Consider the following 23,005-nt stretch of genomic DNA (forward strand, 5'->3'; position numbering starts at 1 on the left):
GTATTCTTTTTAATGGCTGAATAATACTCCATTGTGTATATGTACCAAAGCTTTCTTATCCATTCATCTGCTGATGGGCATCTAGGTTGCTTCCATGTCCTGGCTATTATAAACAGTGCTGCGATGAACATTGGGGTACTCGTGTCTCTTTCCCTTCTGGTTTCCTCAGTGTGTATGCCCAGCAATGGGATTGCTGGATCATAAGGCAGGTCTATTTCCAGTTTTTTAAGGAATCTCCACACTGTTCTCCATAGTGGCTGTACTAGTTTGCATTCCCACCAACAGTGTAAGAGGGTTCCCTTTTCTCCACACCCTCTCCAGCATTTATTACTTGTAGACTTTTGGATCGCAGCCATTCTGACTGGTGTGAAATGGTACCTCATAGTGGTTTTGATTTGCATTTCTCTGATAATGAGTGATGTTGAGCATCTTTCCATGTGTTTGTTAGCCATCTGTATGTCTTCTTTGGAGAAATGTCTATTTAGTTCTTTGGCCCATTTTTTGATTGGGTCATTTATTTTTCTGGAGTTGAGCTGTAGGAGTTGCTTGTATATTCTCGATATTAGTTGTTTGTCAGTTGCTTCATTTGCTATTATCTTCTCCCATTCTGAAGGCTGTCTTTTCACCTTGCTAATAGTTTCCTTTGATGTGCAGAGGCTTTTAAGGTTAATTAGGTCCCATTTGTTTATTTTTGCTTTTATTTCCAATATTCTGGGAGGTGGGTCATAGAGGATCCTGCTGTGATGTATGTCAGAGAGTGTTTTGCCTATGTTCTCCTCTAGGAGTTTTATAGTTTCTGGTCTTACATTGAGATCTTTAATCCATTTTGAGTTTATTTTTGTGTATGGTATTAGAAAGTGTTCTAGTTTCATTCTTTTACAAGTGGTTGACCAGAGTTCCCAGCACCACTTGTTAAAGAGATTGTCTTTAATCCATTGTATATTCTTGCCTCCTTTGTCAAAGATAAGGTGTCCATATGTGCGTGGATTTATCTCTGGGCTTTCTATTTTGTTCCAATGATCTATATTTCTGTCTTTGTGCCAGTACCATACTGTCTTGATAACTGTGGCTTTGTAGTAGAGCCTGAAGTCAGGTAGGTTGATTCCTCCAGTTCCATTCTTCTTTCTCAAGATCGCTTTGGCTATTTGAGGTTTTTTGTTTTTCCATACAAATTGTGAAATTATTTGTTCTAGCTCTGTGAAGAATGCTGTTGGTAGCTTGATAGGGATTGCATTGAATCTATAGATTGCTTTGGGTAGTATACTCATTTTCACTATATTGATTCTTCCAATCCATGAACATGGTATATTTCTCCATCTGTTAGTGTCCTCTTTGATTTCTTTCACCAGTGTTTTATAGTTTTCTATATATAGGTCTTTAGATTCTTTAGGTAGATATATTCCTAAGTATTTTATTCTTTCCGTTGCAATGGTGAATGGAATTGTTTCCTTAATTTCTCTTTCTGTTTTCTCATTATTAGTGTATAGGAATGCAAGGGATTTCTGTGTGTTGATTTTATATCCTGCAACTTTACTATAGTCATTGATTAGTTCTAGTAATTTTCTGGTGGAGTCTTTAGGGTTTTCTATGTAGAGGATCATGTCATCTGCAAACAGTGAGAGCTTTATTTCTTCTTTTCCAATTTGGATTCCTTTTATTTCTTTTTCTGTTCTGATTGCTGTGGCCAAAACTTCCAAAACTATGTTGAATAGTAATGGTGAAAGTGGGCACCCTTGTCTTGTTCCTGACTTTAGAGGAAATGCTTTCAATTTTTCACCATTGAGGATAATGTTTGCTGTGGGTTTGTCATATATAGCTTTTATTATGTTGAGGTATGTTCCTTCTATTCCTGTTTTCTGGAGAGTTTTGATCATAAATGGATGTTGAATTTTGTCAAAGGCTTTCTCTGCATCTATTGAGATAATCATATGGTTTTTATTTTTCAATTTGTTAATGTGGTGTATTACATTGATTGATTTGCGGATATTGAAGAATCCTTGCATCCCTGGGATAAAGCCCACTTGGTCATGGTGTATGATCTTTTTAATGTGTTGTTGGATTCTGATTGCTAGAATTTTGTTAAGGATTTTTGCATCTATGTTCATCAGTGATATTGGCCTGTAGTTTTCTTTTTTTGTGGGATCTTTGTCAGGTTTTGGTATTAGGGTGATGGTGGCCTCATAGAATGAGTTTGGAAGTTTACCATCCTCTGCAAATTTCTGGAAGAATTTGAGCAGGATAGGTGTTAGCTCTTCTCTAAATTTTTGGTAGAATTCAGCTGTGAAGCCGTCTGGACCTGGGCTTTTGTTTGCTGGAAGATTTTTGATTACAGTTTCAATTTCCGTGCTTGTGATGGGTCTGTTAAGATTTTCTATTTCTTCCTGGTCGAGTTTTGGAAAGTTGTACTTTTCTAAGAATTTGTCCATTTCTTCCTCGTTGTCCATTTTATTGGCATATAATTGTTGATAGTAGTCTCTTATGATCCTTTGTATTTCTGTGTTGTCTGTTGTGATCTCTCCATTTTCATTTCTAATTTTATTGATTTGATTTTTCTCCCTTTGTTTCTTGATGAGTCTGGCTAATGGTTTGTCAGTTTTATTTATCCTTTCAAAGAACCAGCTTTTGGTTTTGTTGATTTTTGCTATGGTCTCTTTTGTTTCTTTTGCATTTATTTCTGCTCTAATTTTTAAGATTTCTTTCCTTCTACTAACCCTGGGGTTCTTCATTTCTTCCTTTTCTAGTTGCTTTAGGTGTAGAGTTAGGTTATTTATTTGACTTTTTTCTTGTTTCTTGAGGTGTGCCTGTATTGCTATGAACTTTCCCCTGAGGACTGCTTTTACCATGTCCCACAGGTTTTGGGTTGTTGTGTTTTCATTTTCATTCGTTTCTATGCAAATTTTGATTTCTTTTTTGATTTCTTCTGTGATTTGTTGGTTATTCAGCAGCGTGTTGTTCAGCCTCCGTATGTTGGATTTTTTAATAGTTTTTCTCCTGTAATTGAGATCTAATCTTACTGCATTGTGGTCAGAAAAGATGCTTGGAATGATTTCTAAGACTGTGAAAAGAGACAAAGATGGTCACTACATAATGATCAAAGGATCAATCCAAGGAGAAGATATAACAATTATAAATATATATGCACCCAACACGGGAGCACCGCAGTATGTAAGACAAATGCTAACAAGTATGAAAGAAGAAATTAACAATAACACAATAATAGTGGGAGATTTTAATACCCCACTCACACCTATGGATAGATCAACTCAACAGAAAATTAACAAGGAAACACAAACTTTAAACGATACAATAGACCAGTTAGACCTAATTGATATCTATAGGACATTTCATCCCAAAACAATGAATTTCACCTTCTTCTCAAGCGCACATGGAACCTTCTCCAGGATAGATCACATCCTGGGCCATAAAGCTAGCCTTGGTAAATTCAAAAAAAAAAAAAAAAAGTCTTAATATTCTTCTTTTTATGTCTATACACTCAAGGTAATGCTGCTTTCTCTCCATAGATTTTTTTTTTCCTTCCCACCTATAATATGTTACCATTATAAGAACTTCCTCTTCTTAGTGACTATAGACCCTTGTAGTTATGGGATTAAAAAAAGAAAAGGAAGAGATAGGTCTGGATTCCAGAATTCAATAATTTAGTTGATCTCATGATAACTGTCACATCAAGAGATACTGCAATGCAGGTGGTACTATGATCCACTGTACCTCAAACAAACCTTTACAAGGCATATAAGATTACTTTTTTTTGTCATCATAGGTGAGCCCTCTGTAATTGCCTCTATAATGTCTCTTCTACTACAAATGTGTCAGCGCTAGTCATTCAAAACATTTCTCCATGGGCAGTTTTTATGTCAAATGATATTAAGACACTGAGGATTCATTCATGATTAAGATATACCTCATCCCTGCCCTTTCAGAACTTCTATTTCAATGAAGAGAATTAATACATAAATGAGATATTTTTAGTACCATCAAAAAGACTAAGATGATGTGACAGTAAATTGGACAAAGGAGAGACAATTATAGATTGAGTCACCTATCAGAGAAGATTTGCTGATGTTGTGAAATGTTGAGTTGAAGCCTCATTAGAAGACAGTATTCCAAGAGCCTGGGAAAGAGGATGCCAAGTAGTGGGACTGACAAGAACAAATCTTAAGTTTGAAACGATGTTGGTGTACCTGGGCAATGAGAGTGTTCAGTGCAGTTGCAGTATAGTAAGGAAGAGAGAAAATGGCACATTAAGAAAAGAGGAAATGAGTACAAAGCATTCAGACCTTGTGGACCAAGATATGGAATTTACATTTTATTGAAAATAAAATGAGAAGCTGCTAGAGAATTTTGGCAAGGGATTAACATCCAATTTTCATGTCAAAATTGTTCTGTTTCCTCCATAGAGAAGGGAGAAGAGAACACATCAGTTCCACCTTTGTTCCAACTTCAGACATAGGTTCTCGAAAAACATTATGAGTTTTGGAATAAAGTGACTTTTTATGTCTGCTGATGATCACCTAAAATTTTCTAGGTAGACCTTTGTTCTCTTGACATATTAGCACTAAAGGTGTTGTCTGCATATTTAACATCAGTGATCAAATAACAACCAAACATTCGAAAGTGAGAAATACCAGCAGATAGAGCTGAGGAAAAATAAGAGAAAGTTCTGATTATTACTGCATAGACCAGCTTATCAGACAAGGAAGTAATAAGGCTGAAACAATGCTTAATGACAAATGCACTAACCAGGGCAGTTTTGTCTTTATGTGGAAAACATGGCTTAACTTCTCCAATTCTTACTGACTGCACTCCATTTCAACTACTTTCAACAACTAGGCATAACTATTTTATTCTGCTCTGTTTCACTGGGCTTTGCAGATAATGTGTTTTTTTACAACACAAATTGAGATTGTGGCAACCCTGTGTCAGGCAGGTGTATGGGCACCATTTTTTCAAAAGCATTTGCTTACTTGTCCTCACATTTTGTTAGTTCTTGCAACATTTCCACTATTATTATATTTGTTATGGGCTTCTCTGGTGGCTCAGGGGATAAGGAATCTACCTGCAATGCAGGAGACACCGGTTTGATGCCTGGGTCAGGAAGATCCCCTGGAGAAGGAAATGGAAACTCACTCTAGTATTCTTGCCTGGGAAATCCCGTGAGCAGAGGAGCCTGGCAACCTACTGTCCATGGGGTTGCAAGAGTTGGACACATCTTAGCGACTAAACCACCATGTTTGTTATAGTGATCAGTGATTGGCAATCTTTGATGTTACTATTGCAAAAGAAAATTCACAGCTTGCTGAAGGCTTAGATAATGATGAGCATATTTTAGCAATGAAGTATTTTAAAATTAAGATACGTATGCGGTTTTATAGACATAATGCTATTGCACACTTAGACTAGAGTACAGTATAAACATAACTTGTATGCACTGGGAAGCCAAAAACTTCCTGTGACTCACTGTATGCAATAGTTGCTTTATTGTGGTGGTCTGGAACCAAACCCATGATATCTCTGAGGTGTCCATATATATATGCTTCTATATATATATATATATGCTTCCCAGGTGGCGCTAGTGGTAAACAACTTGCCTGCCAATGCAGGAGACATAAGAGATACAGGTTCAATCCCTATGTCTGGAAGAGCCCCTGGAGAAGGGCATGGCAACCCACTCCAGTTTTCTTACCTAGAGAATCCCATGGACAGAGGAGCCTGGTGGGCTACGGTCCATGGGGTTGCAAAGAGTTGGACATGACTGAAGCAACTTAGCATGCACATGTGCACACACACACACACATAGGTTTTATGTCATTTATGTGCTGAATGTACACTCCTGCTGAAACTACAGGCTTTGCAATGAAGCAAAATAGGGAATTTTGACAATTTACTTTTGGCCAATATCTGTCCTCAGAATGTATTGCTAACAAAACCAGATAGTATTCAGTAAAGGAAATGAGCCAGGTTGCATTCAACCTGTTCAAACATGTTCAGAAAATTATATAACCCTAGTAGGTAATAAGTGGGAAATACCGAGTGGTTGTACCTGACAAGATACTGAGTACAAGGAAGGAGAAAGTTCTGATTAGAAAAATACATCAGAGATATGTAAGTCCAAAAGTGAATGGGAGCAGGGGTAAACTAGAAAGAGCTGCGGAATGTATGCTTTCTACCATCAGTGGTTATTAAACCTGGCTGAATGGGATATGATGCTGCTGCTGCTGCTGCTAAGTCACTTCAGTCGTGTCCGACTCTGTGCGACCCCACAGACGGCAGCCCACCAGGCTCCCCCGTCCCTGGGATTCTCCTGGCAAGAGCACTGGAGTGGGTTGCCATTTCCTTCTCCAATGCATGAAAGTGAAAAGTGAAAGTGAAGTTGCTCAGTCGTGTCCAACTCTTAGCGACCCCATGGACCGCAACCTACCAGGCTCCTCCGTCCGTGGGATTTTCCAAGGAAGAGTACTGGAGTAGGGTGCCACTGCCCTCTCCGGAATGGGATATAGGTGACTTCAAATGACCACCCTTATGGAGCTCTGCTGCTGCTGCTGCTGCTGCTGCTAAGTTGCTTCAGTCGTGTCCGACTCTGTGAGACCCCATAGACGGAAGCCCACTAGACTCCCCTGTCCCTGGGATTCTCCAGGCAAGAACACTGGAGTGGGTTGCCATTTCCTTCTCCAATGCATGAAAGTGAAAAGTGAAAGGGAAGTCGCTCAGTTGTGTCCGACTCTTTGTGACCCCATGGACTACAGCCTACCAGGCTCCTCCATCCATGGGATTTTCCAGGCAAGAGTACCGGAGTGGGGTGCCATTGCCTTCTCCTAGTAGATATTTAATGTTTTTCTTCATGTCGCCTAGCATTTAAGTTTCTACTTCCTGTTAGAATCTTATCTCCCTGTTGTCAAAGTCCCCATTTGTGTAGCTTTGATGAAAGATCAGCTCCATAGATACCAAAGTGGGTGATATTTCTCATTCCATTCCAGTACAGCTAAGAGACAGCACGTGATTCAGGAGTGCCCATTTTGACGTCAGTGGCAGTCTAAACCAGTCCCTTATTGCTGCATAACCTTGTCCTTCTTCCATCAACTAGCTTTTTAGAATTCCTCTGGCCTTTGTCCATTTCCCAAATTAAATCCCCAAGGCCATCATGAATATTTTGAGCCTCCAATTCCCCTCTAAATTTTTTTTTTTTTTGCTTAGAATAGACAAAATTTAGTTCTAATGCTTGAAAGCAATAAATGTAATTAATACTGATCCAGGCAATGTTTAATCATTTTTTCCTGGTGTCCAAACTCCCTCCAAGCTAATGGGGTCAATCCTATTAACCAGTTCAGTGGAAGTTTCTGCTGTCTTCCCAAGGTGCATAGCACCCCCAGTTTTCGTCCAACTCAGAACCCACCCTTAGGATACAAAAATTATTAAGAGAAGTTTGAAGCCAAAACTAGAACAGTTATTCTTAAATTTAGTATTCTTAGAATCTGATATGGTGTTCATTAAAAGTGGTTTCAGAGACAACACTAACTCAAAAGTAAAGCATGGGAGAAGCCCAGGGATTTGCGTTTTTTATAAGCATGGAGCCAAGGAGCTAGAATTCTATTTGGTGAGCACATTTTTGTCCATTTGGCTTTGAGGGAGAAGAACCACATTTGGATGGTTCTCCATCCCATCATGTATTTCATATTCCTTCATGTTTCCTTCACTGGCTGATTTCCAGAGAAATTTGTGATTTCTTTGGCCTTCAATGTATAATTTGCTCTGATTTGTCTGTGCCTTCTTGGGAATTTCTTGTTACCATTTAAAGTTTATTTATTTTGTTGAAGGGTCGAGCTTCTTATAATCAACTTTAGAGCATTTTGCAAAGGTCAATGTAATCACTGGTCTACAGAAACAGCTTAAATTCTGCTCCTCTAAAGAATGCTTCCTCTCAGCTTGGGGATTGTAAACATTTTCATTAGCACCAATTGCCAAGGAGTCTGTTATAGGTTGAGAAATAAATATCTACCGCTTCATATCTTCCCTTGTGGCTCAGCTGGTACAGAATCTGCCTGCAATGCAGGAGACCTGGGTTTGATCCCTGGGTTGGGAAGATCCCTTGGAGAAGGGAAAGGCTACCCACTCCAGTATTCTGGCCTGGAGAATTCCGTGGACTGTATAGTCCATGGGGTTGCAGAGTTGGACACAACTGAGTGATTTTCACTTCATGTCTCAGAGAACACAGAAATGTGTTTCCTTTTACTCCATCAAAACTATTGACTACTGAGAATGAAACATCTTCAGAGTAAATTGAAATTACATTTTATTCTTTTGAAGATAATTGTACATTTACCATACTGAGTAGAACTTCTGTGTAGAAGGAAAAAACTCAAAACATTTTATTCTAAGATTCATATAGTTTTCATATGGCTATATAATAACAATAATCCTGGCTGGAGGTTGACAATATAAGTTTTAATTATGAATCTAACTTTTTTTATTCCTATAATTTAAATATTCACTTTTTCATCTATTAAATGGGTATAATTCTACCTGGCCTAATTATATAGGACAAGATTAAACTTTATAAACTATAAAAACATTTCACAAACAGAAATTACTGGTAAATGCAATGCAAATATGACATTCAGTCAAGGCTATGGTTTTTCCAGTGGTCATGTATGGATGTGAGAGTTGGACTGTGAAGAAGGCTGAGCACCGAAGAATTGATGCTTTTGAACTGTGGTGTTGGAGAAGACTCTTGAGAGTCCCTTGGACTGCAAGGACATCCATCCAGTCCATTCTGAAGGAGATCAGCCCTGGGATTTCTTTGGAAGGAATGATGCTAAAGCTGAAACTCCAGTACTTTGGCCATCTCATGAGAAGAGCTGACTCATTGGAAAAGACTCTGATGCTGGGAGGGATTGGGGGCAAGAGGAGAAGGGGACGACAGAGGATGAGATGGCTGGATGGCATCACTGACTCAATGGACGTGAGTCTGAGTGAACTCTGGGAGTTGGTGATGGACAGGGAGGCCTGGCGTGCTGCGATTCATGGGTTCGCAGAGTCGGACATGACTGAGCGACTGAACTGAACTGAACTGAAGAGGTAACAAGAACTACAGCAGTGGTTTATATAGTTTCATATATTTGGCTTTATTCTAAGCTCTATGTGTGTATGTGTCTAGGGAGAGAAAGCAAGAGAGTGATTGATTTAACACTCAGAAACACCCTATGAAATTGATCTTTCTCAGATGAGGAAGCTGAGGTATTAGATCAGATCAGATCAGTCCCTCAGTCGTGTCCGACTCTTTGCGACCCCATGAATCGCAGCACGCCAGGCCTCCCTGTCCATCACCAACTCCTAGAGTTCACTCAGACTCATGTCCATCGAGTCAGTGATGCCATCCAGCCAGCTCATCCTCTGTCTTCCCCTTCTCCTCCTGCCCCCAATCCCTCCCAGCATCAGACTCTTTTCCAATGAGTCAACTCTTCGCATGAGGTGGCCAAAGTACTGGAGTTTCAGCTTTAGCATCATTCCTTCCAAAGAAATCCCAGGGCTGATCTCCTTCAGAATAGACTGGTTGGATCTCCTTGCAGTCCAAGGGACTCTCAAGAGTCTTCTCCAACACCACAGTTCAAAAGCATCAATTCTTCGGTGCTCAGCCTTCTTCACAGTCCAACTCTCACATCCATACATGACCACAGGAAAAACCATAGCCTTGACTAGACGAACCTTTGTTGGCAAAGTAATGTCTCTGCTTTTGAATATGCTATCTAGGTTGGTCATAACTTTCATTCCAAGGAGTAAGCGTCTTTTAATTTCATGGCTGCAGTCACCATCTGTAGTGATTTTGGAGCCCAGAAAAATCAAGTCTGACACTGTTTCCACTGTTTCCCCATCTATTTCCCATGAAGTGGTGGGACCAGATGCCATGATCTTCATTTTCTGAATGTTGAGCTTTAAGCCAACTTTTTCACTCTCCACTTTCACTTTGATCAAGAGGCTTTTTAGTTCCTCTTCACTTTTTGCCATAAGGGTGGTGTCATCTGCATATCTGAGGTTATTGATATTTCTCCCAGCAATCTTGATTTCAGCTTGTGTTTCTTCCAGTCCAGCGTTTCTCATGATGTACTCTGCATATAAGTTAAATAAACAGGGTGACAATATACAGCCTTGACGAACTCCTTTTCCTATTTGGAACCAGTCTGTTGTTCCATGTCCAGTTCTAACTGTTGCTTCCTGACCTGCATACAGGTTTCTAAGGAGGCAGGTCAGGTGGTCTGGTATTCCCATCTCTTTCAGAATGTTCCACAGTTTATTGTGATCTACACAGTCAAAGGCTTTGGCATAGTCAATAAAGCAGAAATAGATGTTTTTCTGGACCTCTCTTGCTTTTTCCATGATCCAGCAGATGTTGGCAATTTGATTTCTGATTCCTCTGCCTTTTCTAAAACCAGCTTGAAGATCAGGAAGTTCATGGTTCACATATTGCTGAAATAGAGAAGTTAAATAAGCTTTCAAAGACCCCATAGATTTTTCACAGGAACTTTACAGAAATGCAGCAAGAACAAAAGATTTTTTTAATTAATTAATTTATTTTAATTGGAGGTGAATTACTTTACAATATTGTAATGGTTTTTGCCATACATTTACATGAATCAGCCATGGGTGTACATGTGTCCCCCATCCTGAACCCCCCTCCCACCTCCCTCCCCATCCCATCCCTCAGGGTCATCCCAGATCACCAGCCCTGAGCACCCTGTTTCATGCATCGAACCTGGACTGACGATCTATTTCACATATGGTAATGTACATGTTTCAATGCTATTCTCTCAAATCAGCCCACCCTCACCTTCTCCCACAGAGTCCAAAAGTCTGTTCTTTACATCTGTGTCTCTTTTGCTGTCTCACATATAGGGTCATCATTACCATCTTTCTCAGTTCCACATATATATGTGTTAATATACTGTATTCGTGGGTTTTTTTTTTTCTGACTTCACTCTGTATAATAGGCTCCAGTTTCATCCACCTCGTTAGAACTGATTCAAATGTATTCTTTTTAATGGCTGAGTAATACTCCATTGTGTGTATGTAACACAGCTTTCTTATCCATTCATCTGCTGATGGACATCTAGGTTGCTTCCATGTCCTGTGTGCTGCAATGAACATTGGGGTACATGTGTCTATTTCAATTCTGGTTTCCTCAATGTGTATGCCCAGCAGGGATTTCTGGGTCATATGGCAGTTTTATTTCCACTTTTTCAAGGAATCTCCACACTGTTCTCCATAGTGGCTGTTCTAGTTTGTATTCCCACCAACAGTATAAGAGTGTTCCCTTTTGTCCACACCCTCTCCAGCATTTATTGCTTATAGACTTTTTGACAGCAGCCATTCTGACCAGCGTGAAATGGTACCTCATCGTGGTTTGATTTGCATTTCTCTGATAATGAGTGATGTTGAGCATCTTTTCATGTGTTTGTTAGCCATCATCATGTCTTCTTTGGAGAAATGTCTGTTTAGTTCTTTGGCCCAGTTTTTGATTGGGTCATTTATTTTTCTGGAATTGAGCTGCATGAGCCCCTTGTATATTTTTGAGATTAATTCTTTGTCCGTTGCTTCGATTGCTATTATTTTCTCCCATTCTGAAGGCTGTCTTTCCCTTGCTTATAGTTTCCTTCATTGTGCAAAAGCTTTTAAGTTTAATTAGGTCCCATTTGTTTATTTTTGCTTTTATTAATGAACATACCAATATTCACAAATGTTTTGGAATTGACCCTGCATCTTGATAGTGCCATGACATAAATATACATTTTTCTTTTTATGAAGCTCAAAAAAAGTGCATTTGATTTAGCTAAGTGGAGTTTGTACTATTCTCACTTCCTTTCCAAATCCTATGACTCTAAGATGATTGCCTGCCTTTACGCAAATAGTAAAAATAGACAACTGGAATGCCATGTAATTGCTGGAATTTTAATTGGATGGGAAAGAGGAGCATAAAATAGTATTACAGTCAGATCCAGCCTAGATTTAAAGACAGTGACTATTTAAGTTTGTGATTTCTGAGACTTCTTCAGAATCCTCACCAGAGAACAACACCTACACCTTTCCTTACCTAATCTCAAATTCCCACCAACATCATTTCTATGTTATATCACTTTTTAAATCATATTTGTTTTGATAAAAGGCATAGAAATTATGCTCATTGTGTAGCATTGTGAATTATTAATAGTAACCATGAAATTACAGCAATGATTTGTGCTTACTAGATTATGACATCCTTAGCAGGGTTATGGGGCTTCCCTTGTGGCTCAGCTGGTAAAGAATCCACCTGCAATCTGGGAGACCTGGGTTTGATCCCTGGGTTGGGAAGATCCCCTTGAGAAGGGAAAGGCTACACACTCCAGTATTCTGGCCTAGAAATATTCTGGCTCCTGTATAGTCAGTCCACGGGGTCACGAAGTGTCAGACGGGACTGAGCAACTTTCACTTCACCTTAGCAGGGTTATAAGAGGTTAAAAGTATAAAATTTGATTTATCAGTTGTATTTGCCTCGAGAATTAGGAAAAAGGCTTCCACTACTGGATTAAGTCTAAGAATAGTCAAGTTCAGTAAGAGATCTTTAGAGTTCCCAGGGTGAATGCAGGAAACCTGGAGAATCTGATGGCCCTGAGATCCTGATATTCAACCAGTCATTGCAAAAGGGCAGCAGAACAGGAGCTGAAGAGAGCTGGGCAGCCCCATGAGGGGTTACAAACAAGAGATACCAGCCTCAGCCAGGTATCAATATGAAGGCCCCTGGGCCCTGGTTCAGTGCGGGAAGTAGGGCCAGATTCTGGAAAAAGAAGCATGTTGCTATGGGATGTATCAGGAAAGCCAAATCATTGCCACTCTTTGGAAACAATATAGGAGACATTTATTTCATACCAGACTCTTTGTCAAGGATCTCATGCTCCTGAGCTGTCTTTTAGTGAGGAAGTATTTTTAGTTGGAATAGCCCTTGTAGTCTCCTTCTAGTCACTGGACAAGCATGACTAATATAATTAATGAGTTTGTGAGGAGGAGATAGTCATGCTCAGCCCAAAAGATATGGAGTCTCTGTGTCCTGTAGGTCTGCCAACTTTTGGACAGAGCAACTCTGTGACCTCAGCTGTGTGACTAGTGTCTGCCCCTACAAAGGGGATTGGGGGGGGAGGGGGCTCAGGTCATTTTACTGCGTGGATGACTAAAAATATGACTTTATTTCCTGAACGAAGAATTAGCCTATGGTGACCACACACTGAGGCCATATCAACCAAGTCAGCCTTTATCAGCAATAAGACTAGTATTTAGTTTTCCACGTGTCTTTTGTGTCTAATTTCTCAGATGCTTCTATATTTGGAGATGAAAGGGATGTGATTTATTGACTCCCTGAAGTCCTAATCCATATGTCAATTCCTTTAACTCTTGCAATATTCTTGGTACTCTTGTTAGTTTCCACTGTGGTTATAACAAATAACCGCAAACACAGCACTTTTAAACAACACAAATTGATTACCTCGTCATTTCTGTAGGTCAGAAGCATAGCACAGTGTGGCTGAATTCTCTGCTCGGTGTCTCAATGATGAAATCAAAGTATTGACTGGAGCTGCAGTCCTCAACTTGGACTCCAGATCCTCTAGAAATATAGCTGATCATTGCAGGAACTCATTCCTTCTCTTGTTTTCCATGGGCCCCTCCATCATCAAACATTTTCAGGCTTCAAATCCCTCTGAATTGCTCTTTTGCCTTTTTTCTTTTTAAGATTTCATGTGAGTACATTGGCCTAACCTAGATGATTCAGGATTATCTCCCAATCTTAAACTTGACATAATAGGCACATTAATTATAGCCACAAAGTCCCTTTCATCACATCAGAGGGTGTGACTCCAGGGAACAAAAATCATGAGGGCTATATTTCTGCTAACCACAGTTAGATAATAACATTCCTATTTTGGAAATAAGAAAGTTGAGACTCAGAAAAGATAAAGAACTTGTCATAAATCACACAGATGGTAAACGGCAAAGCTAAAATCAAACGGCGAGTGTCTCTGAGTTCAGGTTCAGTACTGCCCTTGATCTCAAATTTCCTACATTCTTGCCCACTGTTCACCTTGGACAAATGATGCATAATCAAACACAGCATTTTTCTTTGTAACAAGGAACAAAAAGACATATTCATTGTGCTTCCAAACCCCTCTCTTTCCTTCATCTTATTTTTTCTGTTTTAACTCCCATCTGATAAATGTTCCCACTTCCTCACAAATGAGAAATGGTAAGGAAGAGAAAAATAAAGGGTCGATAATAAAACAAGGAAATATGAGAGAGTGGTACAACAGGGGTAAAAAAAAAAAAAAAGAAAGGATGGAAGCAAGAAAGAGAAAGTGAAAAGAAAAAAGTCAAGAAAAGGGAAGGCAGAGGTAGAGATGACACTGAAGTGACTCAAATTCACTATATTCTAGGATAATGATTTAGGCACTGAGAGATCAGTTAAAGATTTTCCCCACTCTTCTGTTTATATTCCCAAGTAAAGCCTGCTTATTGCTGGCCGCAAACAAAACACACAATCTGGCATTAAAGGGCTCAAGATTCTTAAGCTGCTGTAATATGTTAATGACTTGAGGCCAGAATTTCAGCTTGAGGCCATGTCAGCCTGCTCTGCTTCTCACCCTTGTCCTGGTGAACTGTCCTCAGGGCCGATCCCTCGGGCCTCTCTCCTACAGTACATTCTTGCTGTGCTTTTGCTCTTCCTTCTCCCCGCCCCATCCCAGTATCCACAACTTACTTTTTTGATTACATCTTTGCCATCTTGTCTCCTGAAATCCCTATTTTACTGGAAATGTACCCTCAACCTTTTTTTTTTTTCTTTTTTAATAAAATGTTCCCTTTGCAGGCAGATCTCCCTAAAGGTCAGTTCCTTTCATCATTTACTATGTGGAAGACACTGTTCTAGTGCTGAGGACAGGAAAACATGAAAAGACATGATCATTGTCTCTGTAGATTTTACAGCCTGGCAATTAAGTAGGACAGAAAATAAGTAGACAACGTTAATGTTAAAAGGTTAAAGGGAATAATAATTGACACCATGGTTTTTTGTTTTTTTTTTTTTTTTTGCATTCCATTCCTGTTTCAAACCATCACTCCTCCACTCTTAAGAATCTCTTTCTTTAAGATGTTTTCCATGCCAATATATTTTGCTTACCCTCAAGGCTACCTAGGGATTATTCTAAATATCTCCAGTCCACTTATTTTTCTTTTCCTTTCAGGGAGTTTCCCAGGTTTTTCTCTTCTTCATGAGTATCCTCCTCTACTTCCGTTTACCTCCTTCTCTCAGGTACTTAAACTTCCTCAACCCCAGGTAAAAATAAATAAATAATCAATTTGCAGACTTTCTTTTTTGATTCCCTCTTAATGGAAGAAGTGTCTCTCCCTTTCAGATCAAGGCTAATTCTTCCTTGTGTTCTTTAGATTTATTGCTTTGTGCTTAACAGAAATTGTGATTTCTCAGTGATCTCTGATGTCCTCTTTGAGCAACATTCAGACACTAACAAGCTCCTTAAACAAAAAAAGCTTGCCCCATATCCCATCTTAATCCTTAGTTAGCTGCTTATCTCTCTTCTATATTTTGCTATATACCTTCTTGAAGAAGGAGTATTGGCTACGATCATCACTAGCTCAGCTTAAATTTAATCTAGAACCCAAGAAAATGAAACTAATAATATTTCACTGAAATGTTCAGCAGATGTGACTTCATACCTAGATACACACACATGGAAAAAAGGTAACATATCTTATTTTCTATCAGTAAGAGTAATACCTGTCAGAATGGCTCTCATCCAAAAGAACACAAATAAAAAGTGTTGGCAAGGATACAGAGAAAAGGGAACACTTAAGTACTGTTGGTTGGAATGTAAATTGGTGCAGCCACTGTGGAAACCAGTATGAAGATTTCTTACAGAACCAAAAATAGTTTTTAGCAATTCTACTCTTGGGCATATATCAAAAAACAAAAAACACAGATCCATAAAGATAAACACACCCCAGTGTTCATAGAAACATTATTTACAGTAGCCAAGACGTGGAAGCAACCTAAGTGTCCATCAACAGATCAACAGATAAAGAAGTTGTGGTATAGATACACAATCAAATATTACTCAGCCATTTAAAAGAATGAAATTTTATAATTTGCAGCAGCGTAGATGGATTTGGAGGGCATTATGCTAAGTGAAATAAGAGAAAGACAAATACTATATGATATCACTTACATGTATAATCTAAAAAATATAACAAGCTAGTACATATAACAAAAAAGAAGCATATTCATAGATACAGAGAACACATTAGAGGTTACCAATGGGGAGGGAAGGAGACGGTACAAACTATTAGGTGTAAGACAGGCTCAGTTCAGTTCAGTTCAGTTGTTCAGTCGTGTCCGACTCTTTGTGACCCCATGAATCGCAGCACGCCAGGCCTCCCTGTCCATCACCAACTCCCAGAGTTCACTTAGACTTACGTCCATTGAGTCGGTGATGCCATCCAACCACTTCATCCTCTGTCGTCCCCTTTTCCTCCTGCCCCCAGTCCCTCCCAGCATCAGGGTCTTTTCCAATGAGTCAACTCTTCGCATGAGGTGGCCAAAGTACTGGAGTTTCAGCTTCAGCATCAGTCCTTCATCCAAAAGATAGGCTCAAGAATGAGTAAATACAATTCTAAGTCTCCATCCCCCAGGATGTCAGGAAATCCAATCTTTGCTTTCCGAAGGGCTCCCTGCTTCCCAGGGTCACACTGAACTGAAAAGTTTATGCATTATCTGGGAAACAAAGGCTCTACTTGTGTAATCATTTCTTCACTACCAGTTGCCATTGTCGCCTCCCACCACTTCCTGTTCGCCCTTTTGCAATAGTCTTATCACCTACTTGCTGTTATGCTCATTACTGAGTCTAATCCTTTATCAATCCTGTTTCCTATACAGGGGTTGTCCTTTTCTTCCTTCCTTGCTTGGATCTCTCCTGTTGATTCTGCAGAACTGAGTTCAAGTTGTCCTTCTTCCTTCTCTGAACACTCCCTGGCCCACAGAATGATTTACACACCCTCATTGCCATTGCATTCTGCACAAACTTTGAGTAATTAATTATTCCTAGATTCTTGATTAGGACAGAGAATACATCAGGCTCCCAAAGAATTTATAATCTGGACAAGTATGTAAGTGGGGAGAAAAGGTGATTGCAATGCTCTCTGTGATGTTTGGCAGGAGTAATTAAAGAACTTAGGAAATTTTTTAAATAGGTAACATATATTCAATGTTTTATGTGTCTCATATAATCTAAATATTTTGTATGTTATCTCATTTAATTCTCACCAAAAACTATGAACAAAAAACTTGTACCCATTTAGTAACTTGTCCAAGGACTCATGGCTAATGCACAGACTGATGGAAGTCTGGCTTCAGGACATACTCTGTTAATCTATATACTACATTATTTCACTATGTTTGATAGCATTGCCTCAACAGTGAGTATTGGCTAGGACATAAGAACTAAGATTATTTAATCAAAGGCTAGGTGCGAAGAGAAACTATGGAAATTGAAGAGTGGTGAGAAATGAGCCTGCAAGGCTAAGGAGTGTCTGAATAATAAAGAGACCAGGGAATTCTATAAGAATTTTGTGTTCAGCATGGCAACAAAGGGAAGTCACTAGGATGTCCTCCCACAAGGATGGATCACAACCAGTAGTCATGGGACTGGGCTGCCTTGTGCATGGTGGTGCCCTGCAACTGAGGACAGCTGCCTATGGGGATGGTGACTCTTGGCTGAGGATGGAGTGACTGGCCTACAGTGGAGACCTGAGTGGAACCACAGTATCTGCCACGTCTCTGCTCTGAGGGGCTTACAACCACTTGCTTTCTAGGTGATTTCTCCCCATCAGGGAAGAGCTTTGCCAGGGGTCTCGTTAACCTCATTTCCTGGAGAGAAATTTTGTGAGAGAAGGGTTGGTAGGATGAACTACAGCCCCTGTTGCTGAGTCTGATCTCAGAACTAAAACTGATACTCAGCATCTCTCTCCTTCACCACCCATTCTAGACTCCTGCTTCCCTTAGCCAACACCTCTTCTGGTCCAGGCGGTTTGCCTGTATGGATGTGAGCTACACCATCATTCCTGAAGTGCTGGAGCTCCTGGTCACTGTGCCATTTCCAGGCTGTGGCTGTTTCTCTATACGTCATTGACACCAGGCATGGCAGTGCCACAGGCATCCCGGTGGACCAGCTAAGGGCCAGACACATCCATCCCTCCTGCCCTGGGTAACACCTGCCCTGCCTCTCCCTGAAGATGGGATCCATCACCACTGCTGGGAGTGTGGCTCCTTTCTTTCCCTGCTGGCCTCATGGCAGGAGGATCCTGGACGACTAGGTGGCAGCAAGAGTATAAATGTCAGTGCTGCCGTTCCTGGGAACCAGAGCCTCTAGGTCTGTGGAATCTACACTGTATGGGTGGAAAACACAAATTCCCTCCAGGAAACCAGGCCAACCAGAATCCTGGCAAAGCGTTTCCCTCATGGGGAGAAATTATGTAGAAAGCAAGTGGTTGTGAGCCCCTCAGAGATGGAGTGGATACTGTGGTTCCAGCCGGGTCCCCGCTGTAGGGCCAGTCACTCCATCCTCAGCCAAGAGTAACCATTCCCTTAGGCAGCTGTCCTCAGTTGCAGGACCCCACCCACTCAGGCAGTCCAGCCCAGCAACTGATGTGGGGGTTTAAAAGCCCGGCCTTCTTGTGTGAGTTTGGAAGGATTCAGTGCTCCCCACAGGATCAACTGGGACCTCAGCAGGAACTATTAATACCCTGTAGGCCACTTTCTCCATCTGCTTAATCCTGCCCCTTCACTTTCTTACTAGTGCATCTCCTGAGAGAATGTCCTCAAACCCCTTTAGTCCAGAACTCTCTGGTCACAGAATCTGTTTCCAGAGGCCCAGTGTGAGTCCTGGGGTCTGAAGGCAGGCTGCTGCAGGAGGGGGAGCCAGAGGGGAAGAAGCACAGACAGTAAAGTGGCAACTCTTTCCATCAAGGAAACCAATATGGTGGTAGCTCCAAGAAGCGGGTGGGGTGGAGAGTTTTTTCTTCTGTTGTTACTGGCTGTTTAAGACTTAAGTATGCTTCATTTTTGACAGAAAAGAGAGGAAGAAGAGGAACATACACTAAAGATGATGAAAATGAACATTGAATTTGTGGAGGTGAAAGGAAGGATGAAAATCAAAGGCCTAAGTAGTGAGAGTTAACCTGATTTTAGTGCATCGTGGTTCAGTTGCTCAGTCGTGTCCGACTCTGTGCAAATCCATGGACTACAGCACACCCGTCTTCCCTGTCCTTCACAGTCTCCCTGTGTTTGCTAAATTCATGTCCTTAGTCGATTAGGCCATTCAACCATCTCATCCTCTGTTGTCTCCTCCTCATCCTGTCCTCAATCTTTCCCAGCATCAGGTCTTTTCCATGAGTTGGCTCTTCACATCAGGAGAGCTTCAGCTTCAGCATCAGTCCTTCCAATGAATATTTAGGCTTGATTTCTTTTAGGATTGACTGGTTTGATGTAGTCTACTGTATGACTTATAAATCTGACTTCAGTTTTTGCAAATGGTTAGTCACTCATTTCAGCACTATATTTGACTAGTTCATTCTTTTCATATTTATATAAATTGCTGCTTTTTTCACAAAACAATCCTCATATGGTCCTGAGCCTGTCTTTAGATTCTTCTATTTCATAACTTTTTCTATTTCTCATCTAATATTAAATCGATACAATTACTACAGTTTATATGACATTTTGATAAATGGGAGGACAAAACCATCTGCCTCAATGCCCTGAAATATTTTTAAATATTTCAAAATTTATGTCATATATATCATGAGTTTTATTTTGCTTTTTAGGCTTATCTCCAGGTGTTATATTAGATATATTATATATCTCCAGGTATATTATTTTTGTGTTGCTAGACAGAATTTTTACATTGTATTTTCATATTTGTGTTGTTGAGATGAAGAGGGCTATAGATTTTATTGTATTGATCTTTTATATTTGTTTACTTAGGTTTTTTCAGGGAGCAGTTTTCTTTTTTCAATAATTTATATCTAATCTATTTCTTATTAACCTTATTAGCTAAAACCTATTATATTATATTATTCTCTGAGATGGGGCTTCCCCAGGGATCAGCAGTAAAGAATCCGCCTGCCAATGCAGGAGACACAGTTTTGATCCCTGGATCAGCAAAAGCCCCTAGAGATGAACATGCAACCCACTCCAGTGTTCTTGCCTGGAAAATTACATGGACAGAGGATCCTGGTGGACTGTGGTACACAGGGTCGCAAAAGAGTTGGGGACGACAGAGTGACTAAACAACAATAACATCTTCTGAGATAAAGATTTGAGTGCAAGAGGATTTGGGAGTAGTGCTCTTGGAGTCAATACCTGTTGGAGGGAAGAGAAGGAAGTGAGACTGAGCAGAAAGATAAGGTGGGTTGCTATGCAGTAAGGATAAAGCAATCACATAAAGTCCTTAGCAACATACATGGAGCGCTAAAGCTTATAAGATCCTTTCAGAGTTTTGGCAGGGACCTCAGATGTCTAGTCACTGGATGCTGGCTATTCCTGAAGTGGGGGGGGGGAGGGGGTGGCGCAGAGCATGAGGCCAGGTGACTCATATCACCTGATGCAATTCCTGGCAGCACTCTCAGCAACAACCCCGGGAGCGAGGAAGTAAGTGTGCCTGTTCTGAGGGCTATCTGGGTAGCATGTTACAGCATTCACTATATAACTTCCATGAAAGATGAGGTAATTTTGTGTTTTAAAAAAAATTATTCATTTGCTTGTGCCAGGTCTTAGTTGTGGCTTGCGAGATCTTCTATCTTCTTTGCTGCATTCAGGATCTTCATTATCACATGCGAACCCAGCTGTGGCATGTGGGCTCTAGTTCCCAAACCAGGGAGTGAATAGGGACCCCTGCCCTGGGAGCTGCAGTTTTAGTTACAGGACCACCAAGGAAGTCCCTGTGTCTGTTTCCAACACGATCATGGATTAACTAGTTTCTACAATTTGGAGACAAACTACTACTAAAAGGTATCTACATATTTGCATTACCTTTTGTGTTTGCAATTAGCAGGATTTCCCCTCTCCTACTTCCCACCCCCAGCCCCTCTCCACTCTGGCCGGCTGCCCCTTCTCCCCTCAGAGGCCTGGGAGCTCCATGGGCCAGAATCTCTCCCATTTCAGGAATTGGAAGCACCTGCTCCAGGCTTGAAAACAGCAGCAGCCACCATTTTCTTGTTCCTCAGGCAGCAGGAGCAGAAGCCCAGATTTCAGTAGACAAATTGCAGCGGCTTCTGGGTGTTTTCCTGTGAATCTTCTGCCTCGGTTTGCAGAGCACAGTCTAGCCCAGAGGTTTGCAAGGAATGAACATCACCTGGGAGCCTGAAACAGTACAAATTCTCCGACCTACTGCAGACCGACCTGTCCAGAAGCTCTGGAGGTAAGCGTTTTCCTGAGTTCCCTGATTGAGAACCGTTGAAACTGGTATTAATACAACAGATCATGACAGAGTTTAAAAACCGGGTTTGGTTAACAGAATTACCAGGAGTTATTCTGAAAATTACACATTCCTGGGTCCCACCACATATCAACCTGGTAAATAAGATTCTCCAGGAAAAGGCCCCATGAATACATATATGTATATAATTTTGTCTGCACTGCCCAACATGTGGGATCTTAGTTTCCCAACCTCCCCAGCCAGGGACCCAGGGGGTGCCCCCTGTATAGGCAGCAGAGTCTCAACTACTGGACCACCAAGAAAGTCCGCCATCAATGTGTATAGTCTTAACAAGTATCCCCGGTGATTCTGCATTTGTGGAAAGTTGGTCAAGTATTGCTTTGTGGTCTCTACAGTTCCTTGTTTAAACACCATTCCCTTTTCCTTATAGTGTCAATGGAAGGGAAAAACAGTTATATTTAATGAAAAAAAGCTGTAACTTGTTTGGAAAGCCTGCTTACTCAGCATTAACATCCATTTTAAAAACTTGGCGTTGTAGGTTTTATATTTCTCACTCTGACTCAAACTAACCAAGGATGACTTTATCAGTCACTGTTAAAATTTCAGACATCTAGACTCGGTTTAGACTTAACTGAATTGGATCTCTGAGCATGGGGCATGCTCAACAAACACACCAGCACCCCAAAATTTTGAGAGCCACCAAACAATTTCCCCCTCGTTTATAGTAGACCACATTAGACCACATGTATCACCAGAAGTGCTAGCTATACTGCAGGCACACTTGGGAAATGTATACCTACAAAGAGTCCTGTAACTCTGGCTTTTAGTTTATTCATTGGTAGATGAGGCTGTGGAACAAGATTATCTCTAATTTCTCTTCCTGTTCTAAAGTGTTTTGATGAAATTGTGTATTTATCAACCTGTACACATAGCTACTTCCAATGTTTTATGGTTTTCCTTGGGCCTTCTGATGACCACATCATTTACTGCGTTGGCTAGAGGCAGATATTTCCATTTTAAAATTTGATAAAATTTTATCTCAATTTTGCACCCTTTTGGTGCAAAACAAAGGGGTAAGAGAAAAAGGAGTGCTATAAATATTTCATTCATACTCTGATCCACTTCTTACAAATGTATTACTTTTTTCCTAAATATTTTTAAAAGGATGGCCACATTCTTGAACAGTCTTACAAGATGACTGATTTAGATTTTGCTTCCAGATGAAAACATTTAAATTCGTACAACATCACAAAGTTAATAATATACAAAAACATTAATTTTTAACTCAATGTCTACTTTTAGTCAAGTATTCTTTATTGTAAAAACACAGTCTATATATATATTTAATGTTATTGAAGTATAGTTGATTTACAATGTGTTGATTTCTGCTGTACAGCAAAGTGATTATTACATATATATATGTATGTATACACACAATATTTTTCATATTCCTTTCCATTATGGTTTGTCACAGG

The 23,005-nt window shown here is 40.3% G+C and overlaps 1 protein-coding gene across 2 annotated transcripts in view; it reads left to right on the plus strand.

Annotated features, from left to right (window-relative positions):
• The window catches only part of LOC129659069 (cullin-1-like), a 120,646-nt gene that overhangs the window by 60,221 nt on the left and 37,420 nt on the right, over positions 1-23,005 (plus strand). Inside the window, exons 1-3 of one of the 2 annotated variants that reach the window (XR_008717779.1) lie at positions 20,728-20,743; positions 20,863-21,103; positions 21,319-21,512. The gene's annotated coding sequence lies outside the window, so the exon portion shown is untranslated. Of the gene's footprint in view, positions 1-20,727; positions 20,744-20,862; positions 21,104-21,318; positions 21,513-23,005 lie in introns of those variants that run through there. The other variant, XR_008717778.1, reaches the window with a different exon arrangement.

This window comes from Bubalus kerabau, chromosome 8, assembly GCF_029407905.1.
Source record: "Bubalus kerabau isolate K-KA32 ecotype Philippines breed swamp buffalo chromosome 8, PCC_UOA_SB_1v2, whole genome shotgun sequence".
NCBI lineage: Eukaryota > Metazoa > Chordata > Mammalia > Artiodactyla > Bovidae > Bubalus > Bubalus kerabau.